At 46.2% G+C, this 14,533-nt stretch overlaps 1 long non-coding RNA gene across 2 annotated transcripts; it reads left to right on the top strand.

Moving 5' to 3' along the window:
• Nucleotides 1–1,566: 1,566 nt before the first annotated feature.
• LOC114640885 lies at nt 1,567–14,307 on the top strand. 2 transcript variants are annotated; one of them, XR_003714217.1, is made up of 4 exons: nt 1,577–1,893; nt 2,127–2,190; nt 2,601–2,778; nt 14,140–14,307. It is a non-coding gene; the product is annotated as an uncharacterized LOC114640885 (long non-coding RNA). The 2 variants fall into 2 exon arrangements; XR_003714216.1 differs by lacking the exon at nt 14,140–14,307 and having other exon boundaries at nt 1,567–1,893; nt 2,601–3,025.
• Nucleotides 14,308–14,533: the final 226 nt, after the last annotated feature.

Genomic DNA, 14,533 nt, shown 5'->3' with positions numbered 1-14,533 from the left:
CCCCTGTGTGTTTGGTTTAATAAGAAATTACTAAATACTCCTATAATCACTATGCCTTTTTGTATTCTCCGTGCCAGTGTGTGACTGATTCATTTCCTTCACGCCCTGCCTGGCATCTGGTGATGTCACTCATTTCATTTTAACCACCAATGGATTTATAGTGATATAGTGAGGTTGTTCTATTGCTTTGCTTTGCTTTTTGAGACACACTGTCACTAGGTAGACCAGGCTGAACTTGAACTCTAGATCCCTCTGGCTGGGCCTCCTCAGGACTGGGATCACAGGCACGCTGCACTGTGCCTGTTATGTACTCTTTGTTCATTTCCCCATAGGTAATGACAGCGAACAGTGCATTCAAGTGCTTTTCTGCCATCTCTAGAAAGCTGTATTAAACAGATTAGTAATCTGCAGAAATATATTTATTTGCTTGACTCTTTCCAGCCGGAAAGCCACTAAGGCTAGCTCTCCTCTCCCTCCGTTCTGTCTCTGTGATCTCAAGTGCAGTAAGTCACTTGTGCTTCTGTGTATTTTAAGGTTGTTATTGCTGTGACAAAACACTATGACCAAAACAACTTGGGGAGGAAAGGGTTTATTTGACTTACACTTCCACATCACTGTTCATTATCAAACGAAGTCAGGATAGAAACTCGAACAAGGCAGGAACCTGGAGGCAAGAGCTTCCTCCCCCTGGCTCACTTGTTATGGAACCCAGGCTAGCCAACCCAGGGATAGCATCACCCACAACAGGCTCGGCCCTCCCATATCAACCACTAATTAAGAAAATGCCCTACAGCCAGATCTTTAAGAGGCTTTCTTGCAATCGAGGTTCCCTCCTTTCAAGTAACTCTAGCTTGTGTCAAGTTGATACAAAACTAGCCAGCACTTTGTAACTGGCTGTTTTTCATCAGCACAATGTCCTTAGTGTCCATCTATATTGGGGAAAGTGTCTAATTTCTTTTTTTCCTTCTTTTGCTTGTTTTTCAGACAGGATTTCTTTATGTAGCTCTGTCTGGCCTGGAACTTAGCTGGTCACGAACTCAGAGATCCACCTGCTTCTGCCTCCCCAGTGCTGGAGTTAAGTTTGTGTGCAGCCATACCGAGAGGTCTTCTAAAATTAAAAACCTTAAAAAATAAAAAAAGTTTCTGTTTCCAAGGAAAGCAGATTGGGCTCCTCAGAGGGGGGTTCTGAATATAGGATGGTTCTGTAAGCTTCGAGCTGACTCAGGTTCCTAGAATGTCCTCAACCCCTCCCCAAATATAATAAAACTATCAGAAACCCACATTTTAAAGTGTTAGATTACCTAACCCTAGATAAAACCTCTCTAGTTTTCTATAAAGGCTTGTGTGCCTTTGTCTGGGATTGACCTCTGAATGATGGTAATTTCTTCAGAATAAACACTCTTTGCCTATGCATACCATTTGAGTCTGAGGTCTTCCTTCAGTGATTCTTGGACCTTAACAATACTTTGCACAATTTTTTGTTTGTTTGTTGTTTCTTTGATACAAGATTTCTTTGTGTAGCTCTGGCCATCCTAGAATTTGCCCTGTAGACCAGGCTGGCTTCGAACTCATAGATTCACCTGCCTCTGTCTCCCAAGTGCTGGGATTAAAGGTATGTGCCACCGCCATCCAGCCCAACTTTTTTTTTTAATGGCAAATACAGGCTGAGGTTGGGGCTGAGGCTTAGAATATTTGTCTAGTATTTAGTAAACCCTGGTTTCATTTCCCAGCCGTTAACTCCACGCGTGGGGAGTGGAGGCAGGAGGTTCAACTGTTCAAGGTCTCAGTGGATGGTGGATGGAGTTTGAGGAGAGCCGAGTATACACTCTGTGAATTCTGCTTCTCCATTCATCTGCTGATAGACGTTTGGATCTCCTCCATAGTTCATCTATTGTGAGTTAATGCAATTACAAATGCCAGTAGAAAAACCTCTCCTTGAAACTCCTTCCCAGCTCTTTGGGGTGTATACCCCGCAGTGAAATCAATAGACCATATAGTCACTTTATTTAGCTTTTCTTATGAAACATGCTCAAGTAGCCCAGGCTGGCCTGGAACTCACTGTGTAGCTGAGGATGACTTTGAATTCCTGAAACTTCTGCATCCATCTCTCAAATACTCTGTTACAGATCTGTGCCACCATGCCTGCTTCATGTGATGCTGGGATCAAACTCAGGGCTTTGTGACTGCTAGGTAAGCACTCCGCTAACTGAACCATTTCTTTGGTTCTATTTTTAACTTTGTGTGTGTGTGGGGGGGGGGGCACCGTGACACTGTCTTCTCTGGCAGGTGTCTGTTCCCAATGAGCGGGTATCTATGTACCTGTTGCTTGACTGTATCCCCTCACCTATCTTCCGTTTGATTGTTCTCTTCACATTTCATGAAAAATTATTTGAGAAAAGGATCTCATTGCTTAGTCCTGGCTAGTTTGAAATTCACTGAGTGGACCAGGCTGGCCTCAAACTCATGGAGCTCTGCCTGTCTCTGCCTCTGGAGTGCTGTGCTTAAGGGCTTGTGCCACCAGACCCAGCTTGCCTTTTTCCTTCCTAAGACATTTTCTTAAGGATGTAAACTTCCTTTTTATCCCACTGTCTGTTATATAGATGCCCATGAAGGCCAAAATCACCAGAAGCCTTGGAGCTGGAGTTACGAGCAGATGCAAGTGGCCCAATTTGGGCCTGGGAACCTCTGGTCGTCTGCATAAGCATCATGAGATCTCAACCCTAAGCCATCAATCAAGAACCTCCCTTTTTAAATCAATGAGCTCTCAATGTGCAGCAGGTTTGTCTTTAAATACAAATGGCTCCTGGGGGTTGTGTGCTGGTTTAAGTAAAAGCGAAAATGTCCCAGGGGCTGGAGAGCTGGCTCAGTGGTTAAGATCATATATTGCAGAGAATCAGAGTTAAGGTCTCATTTTAGGCAGCTCACAAGTACCTGTAATTCCAACTCAGGAGGTCCAACCTCTCTGGCTTCTGCAGGCACCTACATTCATATCCAAACACCAACATACATGCATACACACAGTCACAAGTAGTAAAGAAAAAAAAAATCCAGGTGGTGGTGATTAATGCCTTTAATCCCAGCATTCAGGAAGCAGAGGCAGAAAGATCTCTGTGAGTTTGACGCCAGCCTGGTCTACAAAGTGAACTCCAACACAGCCAGGGCTACACAGAGAAACCTTGTATGAAAAAGCAAAAAATAAGCAGACAAAACAAAACCAACAAGCCAATATGACAAAGAAACAGAATCTGTCTTAAAAGTAGAGACTGCTGGGCTGGAGAGATGGCTCAGTGGTTAAGAGCACTGACTGCTCTTCCAGAGGTCCTGAGTTCAAATCCCAGCAACCACATGGTGGCTCACAACCATCCCTAATGAGATTTGATGCCCTCTTCTGGTGTGTCTGAAGACAGCTACAGTGTACTCATGAGTAAAATAAATAAATCTTTAAAAAAAAAAAAAAGTAGAGACTGCTGTGTCTGGCTATGCAGCCCAGTGCACACTTACTGGACCAGTACTTGTCCCTGGGTACCAGAGACCTCAGGGTTCTGCCCTTATCTGCCCAGAGGCACAGTGTACAGTGACAGTTACACTGTAACTCAATGCTTAGACCAAATAGGGCAAGCACTGTGAAAGGTCTTTCTCTGTGGAGTCTGTTTTTACAGCACTGTGGAGCTGGTGAGGCAAACCTGGCTGCCATTTTCCTGTGATGTCAGAGTTTGACACGTCCAGGGCAGAAAGGTTGGAATTAAACATGTGTGCCACCATACCCAGTTTGCAAAATAGAGCTTTTTCTTTCTTTTTTATGTTCAAGGAATCTCAGGTCTCAGCCTAAACTTAAAAATTAACTTCTCTAGAGACACGTACCGGGAGAAGTGCAGTCCAAAGACTTACACACACATTCCAGGAGAGGGGCCCAAGATCAGAAAAGTAAAAGGTTATCAGAAAGCTGGGCCCTTAGTGCAATAAACCTGGGTAAACAGGAGCTATGATAAGATAGACTTAGCTAACACTCATTGTCACAAGATAATGAACAAATCTGAGTTGCCAGACAACCGGGCGTGGGAGTGGCCGGTTAAGGTCAGCTTTTGTGGTTAACATTGTCTAAGAGGTGATTTTAAAACTCCCCTGGTAAACCCTGTGAAAATTTGTATAAAAACTGCTTTCAGCTTTAGCTCGGGGGTTCCTCTAGGCTATGTGCTGTGGGGAGGGGGGGACCCCAGTGCACTGGATCAGTAAACCTCTTGCTTTTGCATTGAACCCCCGTCCTTGAGTGTTTCTGTGGGAGCACGTCTTTCCTGTTTGGATCTCAGGATCCAACAATGTGTATTGGTGTTTTCCTGCATGTGTTTGTATGAAGGTTGTCGGAACTCCTGGAATTGGAGTTACAGATAGTGGTGAGCTATGAGTGCTGGGAATTGAACCCAGGTCCTCTGGAAGAACAGCTAGTGCTCTTAACCTCTGAGCCATCTCTCTAGCCCCTCAATGTACTATTTTAAAGAACAGACAGAAATTTGTTACAGAAGTCATGCTGACTATTTATTTGTATATGTGTGTGTATATTAGTCAGAGCTCTCTAGATAGTCACAGAACTTATTGAATAAATCTCTCCCTCCTCCCCCCACCCCCATCTCTCTCTCTCGAATTTATTGGAATGACTTGCAGGCTGCAGTCCAACTAATCCAACAATGGCCAGAGCTACAAATGGAAAGTCCAAAAATCTGGTAGTTTCTCAGTCTCCCAAGGTCTCTTATGTATGGTGGAATCCAAAAGACTGCTCCAGCAGCAGCGAAGGAATGGATGTGAGAACAGCGCAAGGGCAGGCAGACAGAGCAAACCCTTCCTTCTCCCACTGTCCTTACGTAGGCTTCCAGCAGGTCTGGCCCAGAGTGAAGGTGTGTCTTCCTTCCTCAAGCTCAGGATCTTGGCTGTGCCCTCCATTTCTGCATTGTAGCTCATTTGAAAGAGTCAAGTTGACAACCAAGAATAGCCATCCCAGTGTGTGAATGCAGGCATGCATGCAGGCTATGTTACATACGCGTGGAGGGCAGAGGCTGCTTTCAAGGGTCAGTTATTTCTTTCCATCATTTGGATTCTAGAGATCCAGCTTGGTTCACCATGCTTAGCACTTCTATCTGTGGGCTGTTTCCCTGGACCACTGTTTTTGTTTGTTTGTTTGTTTGTTGTTTGTTGAGACAGGGTCTCATATAGCCCAGGCTGACCTCAAACTCGTTGCATAGTGGAAGATGACCTCATCCTCTCGATCTTCTTGCTTCTACCTTCTAAGTGCTCAGATTTAGGCTTGTGCCCTGACTCCTGGCAACAGTGAATATTTACATAATATTCAGCATGTGTGAGTCAAGCATTCTTTTGTTTAAATTATTTTATTTATTTACATTCCAGTCATTGCCCCTACCAAGAGCCAATCATTCTATAATAATAGCTAATATAATAATAAGATAATAAACTAACAAGTCAGCTGGGGCCCACATCCAGCACTGAAGGAACTAATGTGCTCATTTATACAACGGAACAGAAGTGCAGAAGTGCCCGTGTGACCCACCACCTGTCAGGGCCTATAGCCATCACCACCTGATCTCACTTGGCAATGCCTGCCATGTTCCCAGGTGTCCAGGAGTGAGCACCAGTCTGTGGGTGTCAGTCTTCCCCTCTGCTCCTTGAACTTGTTCTCCAAATAGGTTCTATGACAAAGCAAGGCCATCCTCCCCCAGCCGCTGCAGAGGAGGGGGTCCATTTCATCTCTAATCAACAGTACCATGTGTTTATGAAGACTCTAGTCAGTGTATGTGATGCTGGGGATAACACATCAGAGAAGCAGATCTGACTGTTAGAAGATGCCACTAGGCGAGGCAGTAGTGGCACACCCCTTTAGTCCCAGCACTGGGGAGGCAGAGACAGATGTGTCTCTGAGTATGAGGTCAACAAGTTCCAGGACAGAGCTACTCAGAGGAAACCCTGTCTCAAAAAAAACAAGACACCAAACCAAAACAAAAAACCAGAGGCTGGAGAGTTGGCTCAGTGGTTAAGAGCACTGACTGCTCTTCTAGAGGTCCTGAGTTCAATTCCCAGCAACCACATGGTGGCTCACTGTCATCTGTAATGAGATCTTCTGGTATGTCTGAAGACAGCGACAGTGTACTCACATAAAATAAATGAATGAATAAATAAATAAATAAAATAAGCTTAGGAAAAAAACAGCCTAAACAAACAGAAACCCAAAAACCAACAATAAAATCCACACGGGGTGGGGTGGGGCTGAGTGAAGGCTATTTAAACACACACACACGGTGAGTTAAGGCGAGGAGACAGCTGAGTACATGAAACAAAACAATGTCTTTTGCTGTGGTGGTGTTTTGAGGCTGGGTCTAAAAGGCAACTCAGGCTGACTGATTTTGAAAGCTTGTAGAATTATCTAACCAGCATTTATATCTGAATCTATCATGTATATACATTCGATCTACCTATTTATCATCTATCATCCATATCATCTATCACGTATCATCTATACATCACTAATCTGTGACCTTATCACCTAGCTACAATCTACTATTTGGTCGTCCATTGATCATCTACCATTTCATTTACAAATCATTAACTGATTTCAAGGATTTCAGCTTTCAGGGTCATTCCGATGTTGATCCCTGGGTTCACAGCCTTTTCTCTCTTGGCCAGAACGGTACCGGTACCCCCGGTCATGCCGGGGGTTCTGGGCTGCATGCTCTGCAGTATGTTGCAGTTTGGCGTCTGAGAAGCGGGACCCGTTTCTCCTTTCCTGTTTCACAGCCCCGAGACTGGAAACACAATGGAATTTGTAGGCTTGGTTCGCTCTTTTAGGCCCAGGCCACCCCCAGATTTTCCGTTGGATCCGCTGGTGGGTCAGCCTCCGGGAGAACAGCCCAGCTGAGGATGGATGGGGCCGCGCCATCCACCTTGCAGCTGCGCAGTCTCCGGGTGGGACGCCAGGGCGGGTCCTCTTGTTATTCCTGTCGCGGCTGCTTCTCCGGCTGCCGCCTGCAGGGGGAGCCAGGGTCCGGGGCGCCACAATCTCTGCGGTCACTTTCCACGCCTGCGACAATCCGGGCCACGATTGTGCAGATTTCTAGTAGTGGTTGTGCACCTCAGAGCTCTGAACGGCACGTAAGCCCTGGCATTTCAAACTACTTAGATCGAGGGCCAGCGATGTCTCCAGTGATAAAAGATTGCGATTGAATAGTTTTGTAAGCTACAAATCTATACCAATATCGAAGACTATTTCTAATATCCAATGCGTGAGTAGTAAGGAGTAAACTCAAGGCTGGCTTGAGTACGGGGAGCGCCGAGACCCCTCGCAGGAGAGAATGGAAGGGCCCGGACTTGGGATTCCAGAAGGCAGATGCAGGTTTTCAGAGAGGGAGCCTGGCAACAGACCCGCAACCTGTTAACCTGTGGCTTTCCTTTGGGCCACCAGAGGATTAGGTCATGCTGGAAGAACCAAGGGGTTTGACTCTAGGAAGCCTTTTTTCTACATATGAGAAGTATGGGGGGGGGGGCGGGGCGAGGAGTCCCATCATGCATTTGCACTCAGTGGCCCTCAATGAGCCGGCAACACCTAGAGATGCTGACTGCTATGGCTCTTAAAAGCTTTCTGTATGGAAGTGATGTCACCTATGCTCATATCGCATTGGCCAAAGCAAGTCACATGTTCACAGCGAACCTCAAAGATGGAAAATCTGACTCCATCCTGTACTCAGAGAGGGAGAGGAGGGGTTTCTGGGAGCAACCCTGAGCGGGAGCATCTTCCTGCCATTCAGTTGTAATCACGGTCTCTGAACGCCTGTACCAATAAATAAGGCAAGGAAAGGGGAGAGAATATCTACTGTGTGTTGGTGTCTAGGTTACCTTTATGTCCTGACCCTAAAGAGGACACATCCTGGTAGAAGTTAGCATCAGGGTCCAAGCTAGGACACAAAAGACCATTTGCTAAATTTTAGCCTATCCTCTGTCATTCGGTCACCAACTAGCAGATGAAAATAATTAAGAATGGAGGGGAAAGGAGACGACCAGGTGGCACAGGCCTTTAATCTGGGCATTTGCAGATCTCTGTGAGTTCAAGGCCAGCCCACATAGTAAATTCCCACTAAGCCAGGGCTGAACAGGGAGTCTCTATTTCACAAAACTGTAATAGAGGGAAGGAAAATTTAGAAAACAGAGCGTTCTAGAAATCCAGTAATATTTTCCCTTCAATAATTTAATTGTTTTTACCATCTGCCTCTACTTCTTTCCTGCATAAAGGCACTCACACATACCCAAAACCTGTCGAAGAACTTAATAAAATAGAAAATTAGAGTTTTACTATGTAGACCCACTTGATCTTAAACTCTGCCAGGATTTTACAACCCTCCCCCCCCCCCACATACACACATTGCTGGTATTAAGATTTTAAGCCACTATGCAAAAATAAAATCTTTAAAATTACTACTTAGAGGAGATACCTTCCTTAAGAAAGGAATGAGGAAGATTCTGATTGGTCTACGGCTTCTGCTTTCTGCTTTCAGGTTACTGGTTTGTTTTTGAGTGTGCTTTGTTGCTATTATATTACATTGTATTTATGACTTTAAAAAGTGAATCAATGTTGCCAGAGGGTTCTTTCATTGTTATAGGATAACAATGAAAACACAATGTCTAAGGGTCAGAGAGAGGGCTCAGCAGATAAATGTGTTTGTGGCCAAGCTGGAGGAGCACCTAGAGGAGCAGTGGGATGAGCCACGTTTAGTCTCCTACATTCACATGATAGAGAAGGGATATTCACAAGTGCTCTGATCTCAGTATGTATAGGGTGTGGGAAGACACAACAAACAAACGAACATAAAAGAAAAGCAACTAATCTGAAAATAATGAACAGTTCTTCAGAGAAAGCATGAGATTGGAAGTGTACGCTCTAAGACAAAACTAGCAATCTTTAGGGAATGATTTTACACGTGCAGCATTACAAGGTCTACGAGGGCTAGGGGAACATTTCATTTGCTGGACCAGCGATCTAATCGCTCCTAGTTGTGCGTATGTAGCCATTAAAACCTTGAGGCATGACAGTCTGAAGCCATGGAAACGTGTTCCATTAAAGGGCTTGGGAGGTTTGTTGGTAAAGAGCTGCTCTTGCAAGCCTGGAGACGGAGTTTAGATCCCCGGAACCAACATAAAAACTCAGGGATGATTGATTCTCCTAGTGAGGGCAAGACAGGCGTTAGAGCCCTAGACGCATGGGGGCCAGTCAGCCTGCTCTTTGTGGTGAAGTTCCCGGCCTGTGACACACATACATACATACATACACACACACACACATATTTAAAATCGATTAAAAAAAATAACCAACTCATCCCCCTTCCCTCCCCCCCAGAATAACCAATAATAATCATGGAAATATAATGATTTTTGTTTTATTTGAGATAGAGTGTCTCTATGTAGTTCTGGTAGTCCTGGAACTTGTTATGTAGACCAGGCTGTCCTCAGACCCAGAGATCTGCCTGCCTCTGCTGGGATTAAGCATATGCCATGACACCCAGCCTGGAAATGATGCTTTTTAATACAGGACCCATTAGTCTTTCCAGGGATGTGGCCGGGTTAGGAGAGTGCTTGCCCAGCATACATGGGGCCCGGGCTCCATCCCTATCCCTGGGCAGCAGCTGCTCGGCTCCATGAATAGCTCCAGCTGGTGGCTCCAGCTCCCACCAGTTTAGTGGACTTTTGCCAAAGCCCTGAAACACCAACTATGTCAAGGTCTGTACTTGATGTTAAGGGTGGTACCAAGCCTGTAGAAGAGAATGCTGACTAGGAGATGAACTCTGGCCTGCTGGAGGCAAAGGATAGCAAAGGAGAGGCCATCATGCACTATCCTGGAGTAACCGGAAATGGGGCCGAAGACTGTGGGGTTCCCATTTAGCGCCTTTGGAGCATCCCCAATAGGTTCTCCTATTGCCACCTTAATATCAACAACAACAACAACCAGACACACAGCACCCCTTCAACCTGCATCCATTCCTCACCCACTGGCTAGTGCACAGCTGCCCATGCTTAACAGCCTGCACCACGAGATGGGCAACAGGGGTGGGGGTGGGGAGGCAGAGTCTCTGCAAAACAGGCTTTGGGCTAAGGCAGAAAGGGCAGATCATACTCTTCTGCCCTCACAGAGTCCTGCTCTCCTCGACTCTGACTGGGTAGGTGAGAAGATGCTAGTGTTTCCTGGGGTAAAACCGGAACCTGTAGCAGCGGCAGACTGTGACTTGAGGGTAGACTCACCGCCCTTGGGCTGCTGAGGCCAAATGTCACCAAAGGAACTAAAGCTGTCAATTCTGTCGTAAATAAAATTTACTTGTAAAGAGAAAACCAAAACCAAAATAAGTAAATAAATAAAACCAAGTACGGTGTTGAACGCCTGTTAGTCCAGTATAGGGGAGGTGGAGACAAAGCCTGAGAGAAGATCAAGGTTATCCTCACATATATAGTGAGGCCCAGTCCCGCCTGGGCTACAAGAAACCCTGTCTCAAAACCACAAGATTAAATTAACTTGTTCCTAAAGGTGCAAAATGACAGAAGACAAGGCCCTCCATCCCTGGATGCCACTATCTTCTAAGCAAATGAATACTGTCACGTTCTTGCCAAAATGTTTGCCCTTCAGCTGCCAAGATAAGGAGAAAGATTACGCCGGGCACCAGACAGGACACGGACATGCCTCCGTGATCAGATAGGACTGTTGAACGCTGCACGGTGTCCCTTTTGGAGCGCACAGAACAGGAAAGCAGTTGGTGCGGACACAAGCAAGCGCACGCAGCTTTTGAGCGAGTACACGTTGCTCATGCGCAGTGTCCAAAGCAGCCCTTGGCACTGGTAGGCCTCCAGCGTGAAGAATGTTGCCTGGCTTGCCACCTTGTTTTTCCTGCCAAAGTTATGATAAGAGGCTTTTCACTTACAGACGATTTACTTTGTGAGTCACGGGCCAGAAATGGTGCTTTGGGATCTGAGCCAGCAAGGAAGCAGCCCTGAGCAGGAGGAGGGGCACTGTTCTGGGAACAAAGGCCTGTGTTCCTCCCATGGCCTTCCCGCATAGAAAAGAGTTAATGGTCACGAGAGACACATCTGGACCTTGATTCTGGTCAAAGAAAGTAATAGCATTTAAAAAAAAAGGGGGGGGGCAGCCATCTCCTCCAAGGTTTAATGTGTTCTTTAGCATGCTGTGGAAAAGCAGGTAGGGGCAGGTCAGGGTGCATTCAGTCAGGGGCGACAGGAACCCAATTCCGAGGGGATCAAATGATAATTGGAACTAAGGAGGGCCTGGGTGACGTCAGGGCTCTGGCTCCAGCAAGCGGCAGGTGCCTCCGCTCTGGCTCCTTTTCAGCTGGTCTCTCTCTCTTCAGACCAGTTTCTTGCAGTAGGAAACCAGCGGACCTGCAGCGCTGACAAGCCCTCCTCACCATCCCGACAGCTGTATCCCAGAATCCCCGGGGGGGGGGGCACGAGTTTGAGATTGATTGGACCAGCATAGGTCATGTGCCCACCTATGGTCCAATCACAGTGTAGCTGAGACTGGCTTTTTCTAGTATCCGGGAGGAAGGAAGGCCTGCTGGGTATGAAGCAGTTCTTAATGTTTAAGACATTTTAGGGTTTGGAAAGATGGGGCACTGGTTAAGAGCACATACTACATTTGCAGAAGACCCGAGTTCAGTTCCCAGAATCTGCAGCAATTAGCTCAGAGCAACCAACCCCAGCAGGCAGAAGTAAAAGACCACCAATTCAGTTAGCCCATGGTGGTGCAGGCCTTTAATCCCAGCACTCCTGGAGGCAGAGGCTGGCATATCTCTGTGAGTTCAAGGCCAGCTTGGTCTAGAGAGTCGGTTTCCAGTTCAGCCATGCCATTCTTTCAGGAGCTCATTGTGACCAACTTGCTATACTTTTGTTCTATGCGTTCTCTACACAGAGAAACCCTATCTCAAACAAACAAACAAACAAAAGACTACTAACTCAAATAGCCAAATTGGTTTATTTTTTATTGTGCACAGCAGAACAGAACTGGTCCAGCAGCCTGTCTCCCCAGCACAGATTTTAGAGAGCTACCCTGGACCGGGAAGATGAGGGTTTTACAGCTTAGGAGGACGGGCTTTCCACATGGGGGCTTTGGCAGGCACAGAAGCAGTTACAGAAGCAGAACAAAAGTATAGCAAGTTGGTCACAATGAGCTCCTGAAAGAATGGCATGGCTGCCATTTCTTGAACAGGAAGTACAGAAATGTGTAGCTGAGGTTATACATGGGGCATAGCTTAATCCTTGAAAGAGGTTTAATCATAAACAGGAATGAACCTAGTTGAACTTTGCTATAAGATGGCTTTCAAACTTAAGATGGAGGCAGGTTGGTTTATCAATAACCACCTATAACTAACTCCAATTCCAAGGGAACTGGCGCCATTTTCTGGCTCTGGGCACCTACACGCATGTGCACATAACCTATGCCCATATGTACACATAATTGGTGGTGGTGGTGGGTTTTTTTATGTGCTGTTTTACTTTTTTCCTCCTCCCTTTCTTCCTCCTCTTTTTACTTTTGAGAGTCTCTTTGTGTAGACCAGGCTGGCCTTGAACTTATGAACCGCCTGTCTCAGTGTCCTGAGTGCCAAGATTACAGATATTTGTCACCATACCCAATCAGTTTCATTTTTTGTCTTGAGACATGCCGCATCTCACTGTTGTACAGCTCTGGTGACCTGTAATTTGCTTTGTAGATCAGGCAGATGCTGAGATTAATGGTGTACACCAGTACAACCAGCCCCTCATCTTTTAATTTAGAATTATTACTGGAATTCTCCTTTTTTTTGGGGGGGACACTGTTTCATGTAGCTCAGGCTAGCCTTGAACTTGTTACAAAGCTGAGGATATCTTTGAACATTTGATCTTCCTACCTCCATTTCCCAAGGGTTTTTAGGTATATACCACCATGCATGGTCTAACTCTTCTCTCTCTCTCTCTCTCTCTCTCTCTCTCTCTCTCTCTCTCTCTCTCCTTCTCCCTCTCTTCTTCTTCTCTTTGTTTTTCTTGAGACAGAGTTTCTCTGTATAGCCCTGGCTGTCTAGGAACTCGCTCGTAGACCGGGCTGGCTTTGAACTCAGAGATCCTCCTGGCTCTGCCTCTGGAATGTTGGGATTAAAAGCCTGTGCCACCACCTCCTGGCTTAATTCTAATGAAAAACTACAGGGGCTGGAGAGATGGTTCAGGTGTTAAGACTGACTGCTCTTCCAGAGGTCCTGAGTTCCTAAGTTCAATTCCCAGCAACTACATGGTGGCTCACAACCATCTGTAATGGGATCTGATGCCCTCTTTCTGGTGTGTCTGAAGAGAGCCACAGTGTACTCACATACATAAAATAAATAAATAAAATTTAAAAACCCTATAAATGGATGATTTGTGTGTGAATGAGTGATCTCTGTTGAGGGAATCCTTTAAGGATCTCATAAGCACCATCCCTTGAACATGAACATTTAATATCTACTGACCTGACTGCCCTTCCTCTGTTTCCTACAGTGCTGAGCAAGCATCCAGCTTTAAGGGCTGATTCTCTGGGTGTCAGGTGCCAGTCCTTCTGACCTGCACTCACAGGCGTTCCCTACAGGAGGTCCTCACCGAGGCATCTCCTCTTTCTTCCTTCAATTTCTTCAATCTATCTGCTGCTAATGCTGTTTTCTCCATTTACAGAAGAATTCTATTCCTACCACAGATTGTGCCCTGAACCTCAGGTCTCCATGACCTTCTAGACCCCGCTAATGAGCTAAGAGAAACAGCGCTGCCATCCCATGAGCATCTCCTCAAGAAGGAATCTGATTGGAGTGGCTAGCATGGAAGGCAGCACTGCCGCTCCAATCAGCAGAGGAGCATGTGCACCAGCTCACGAGCGTGGCGAGGCGTGCGAATAAGTCAAAGGATGTTGGCTCAGTAGATGCTTTAATTAGTACGCATCCTTTGAAGGCATCTTCTGAGTGCAAGCTGGCTATACCTTTGATCCCACCCAAGGATGGGTGGCTGCCAGGCTGATTCATCCGTGACCTGAAGGAATCCCCGCCCTTGGCCTTCTAGCACTACACCTGAGCTGTTTCTTGTTCTTACCAGATCTGTCACATCTTTATTGGCTTTCCTAATGACTTGTGTTGTTGGAAGTCATTCATTACATTTGCTGCCTGAAACCTGATGAGCCTCTGAGACAGGGAAGGAAGACCTCTGGGCCCCCGCAAAGGTACGAGCCAACCCTCTTCCTCCTCCCTGCCCAGGAGCTTCTGCCTCCACACCCAGATTAAAAATAGATCCTGCCTGTGTGATCTTCCTTTTGACATTTTGACTTCTAGATACTAACAGGCCCTGGGTCTACCTTGGCAAGTATCCAGTGAGACACAGCAAGGCACTGATGACTTTGTGACCTTAGAGATGACGAAGACCTGGGTTTGAGTCTCAGACCCCAAACAGAGCAACAGGGTCTCATTCACTGGTTCATGTCCATGAGCTCTTC

Source organism: Grammomys surdaster, unplaced genomic scaffold, assembly GCF_004785775.1.
Source record: "Grammomys surdaster isolate TR1022 unplaced genomic scaffold, NIH_TR_1.0 125852, whole genome shotgun sequence".
NCBI lineage: Eukaryota > Metazoa > Chordata > Mammalia > Rodentia > Muridae > Grammomys > Grammomys surdaster.
The sequence above is the reverse complement of the archived record's forward strand: the minus strand, read 5'-3'. Positions and strand labels throughout refer to the sequence as shown.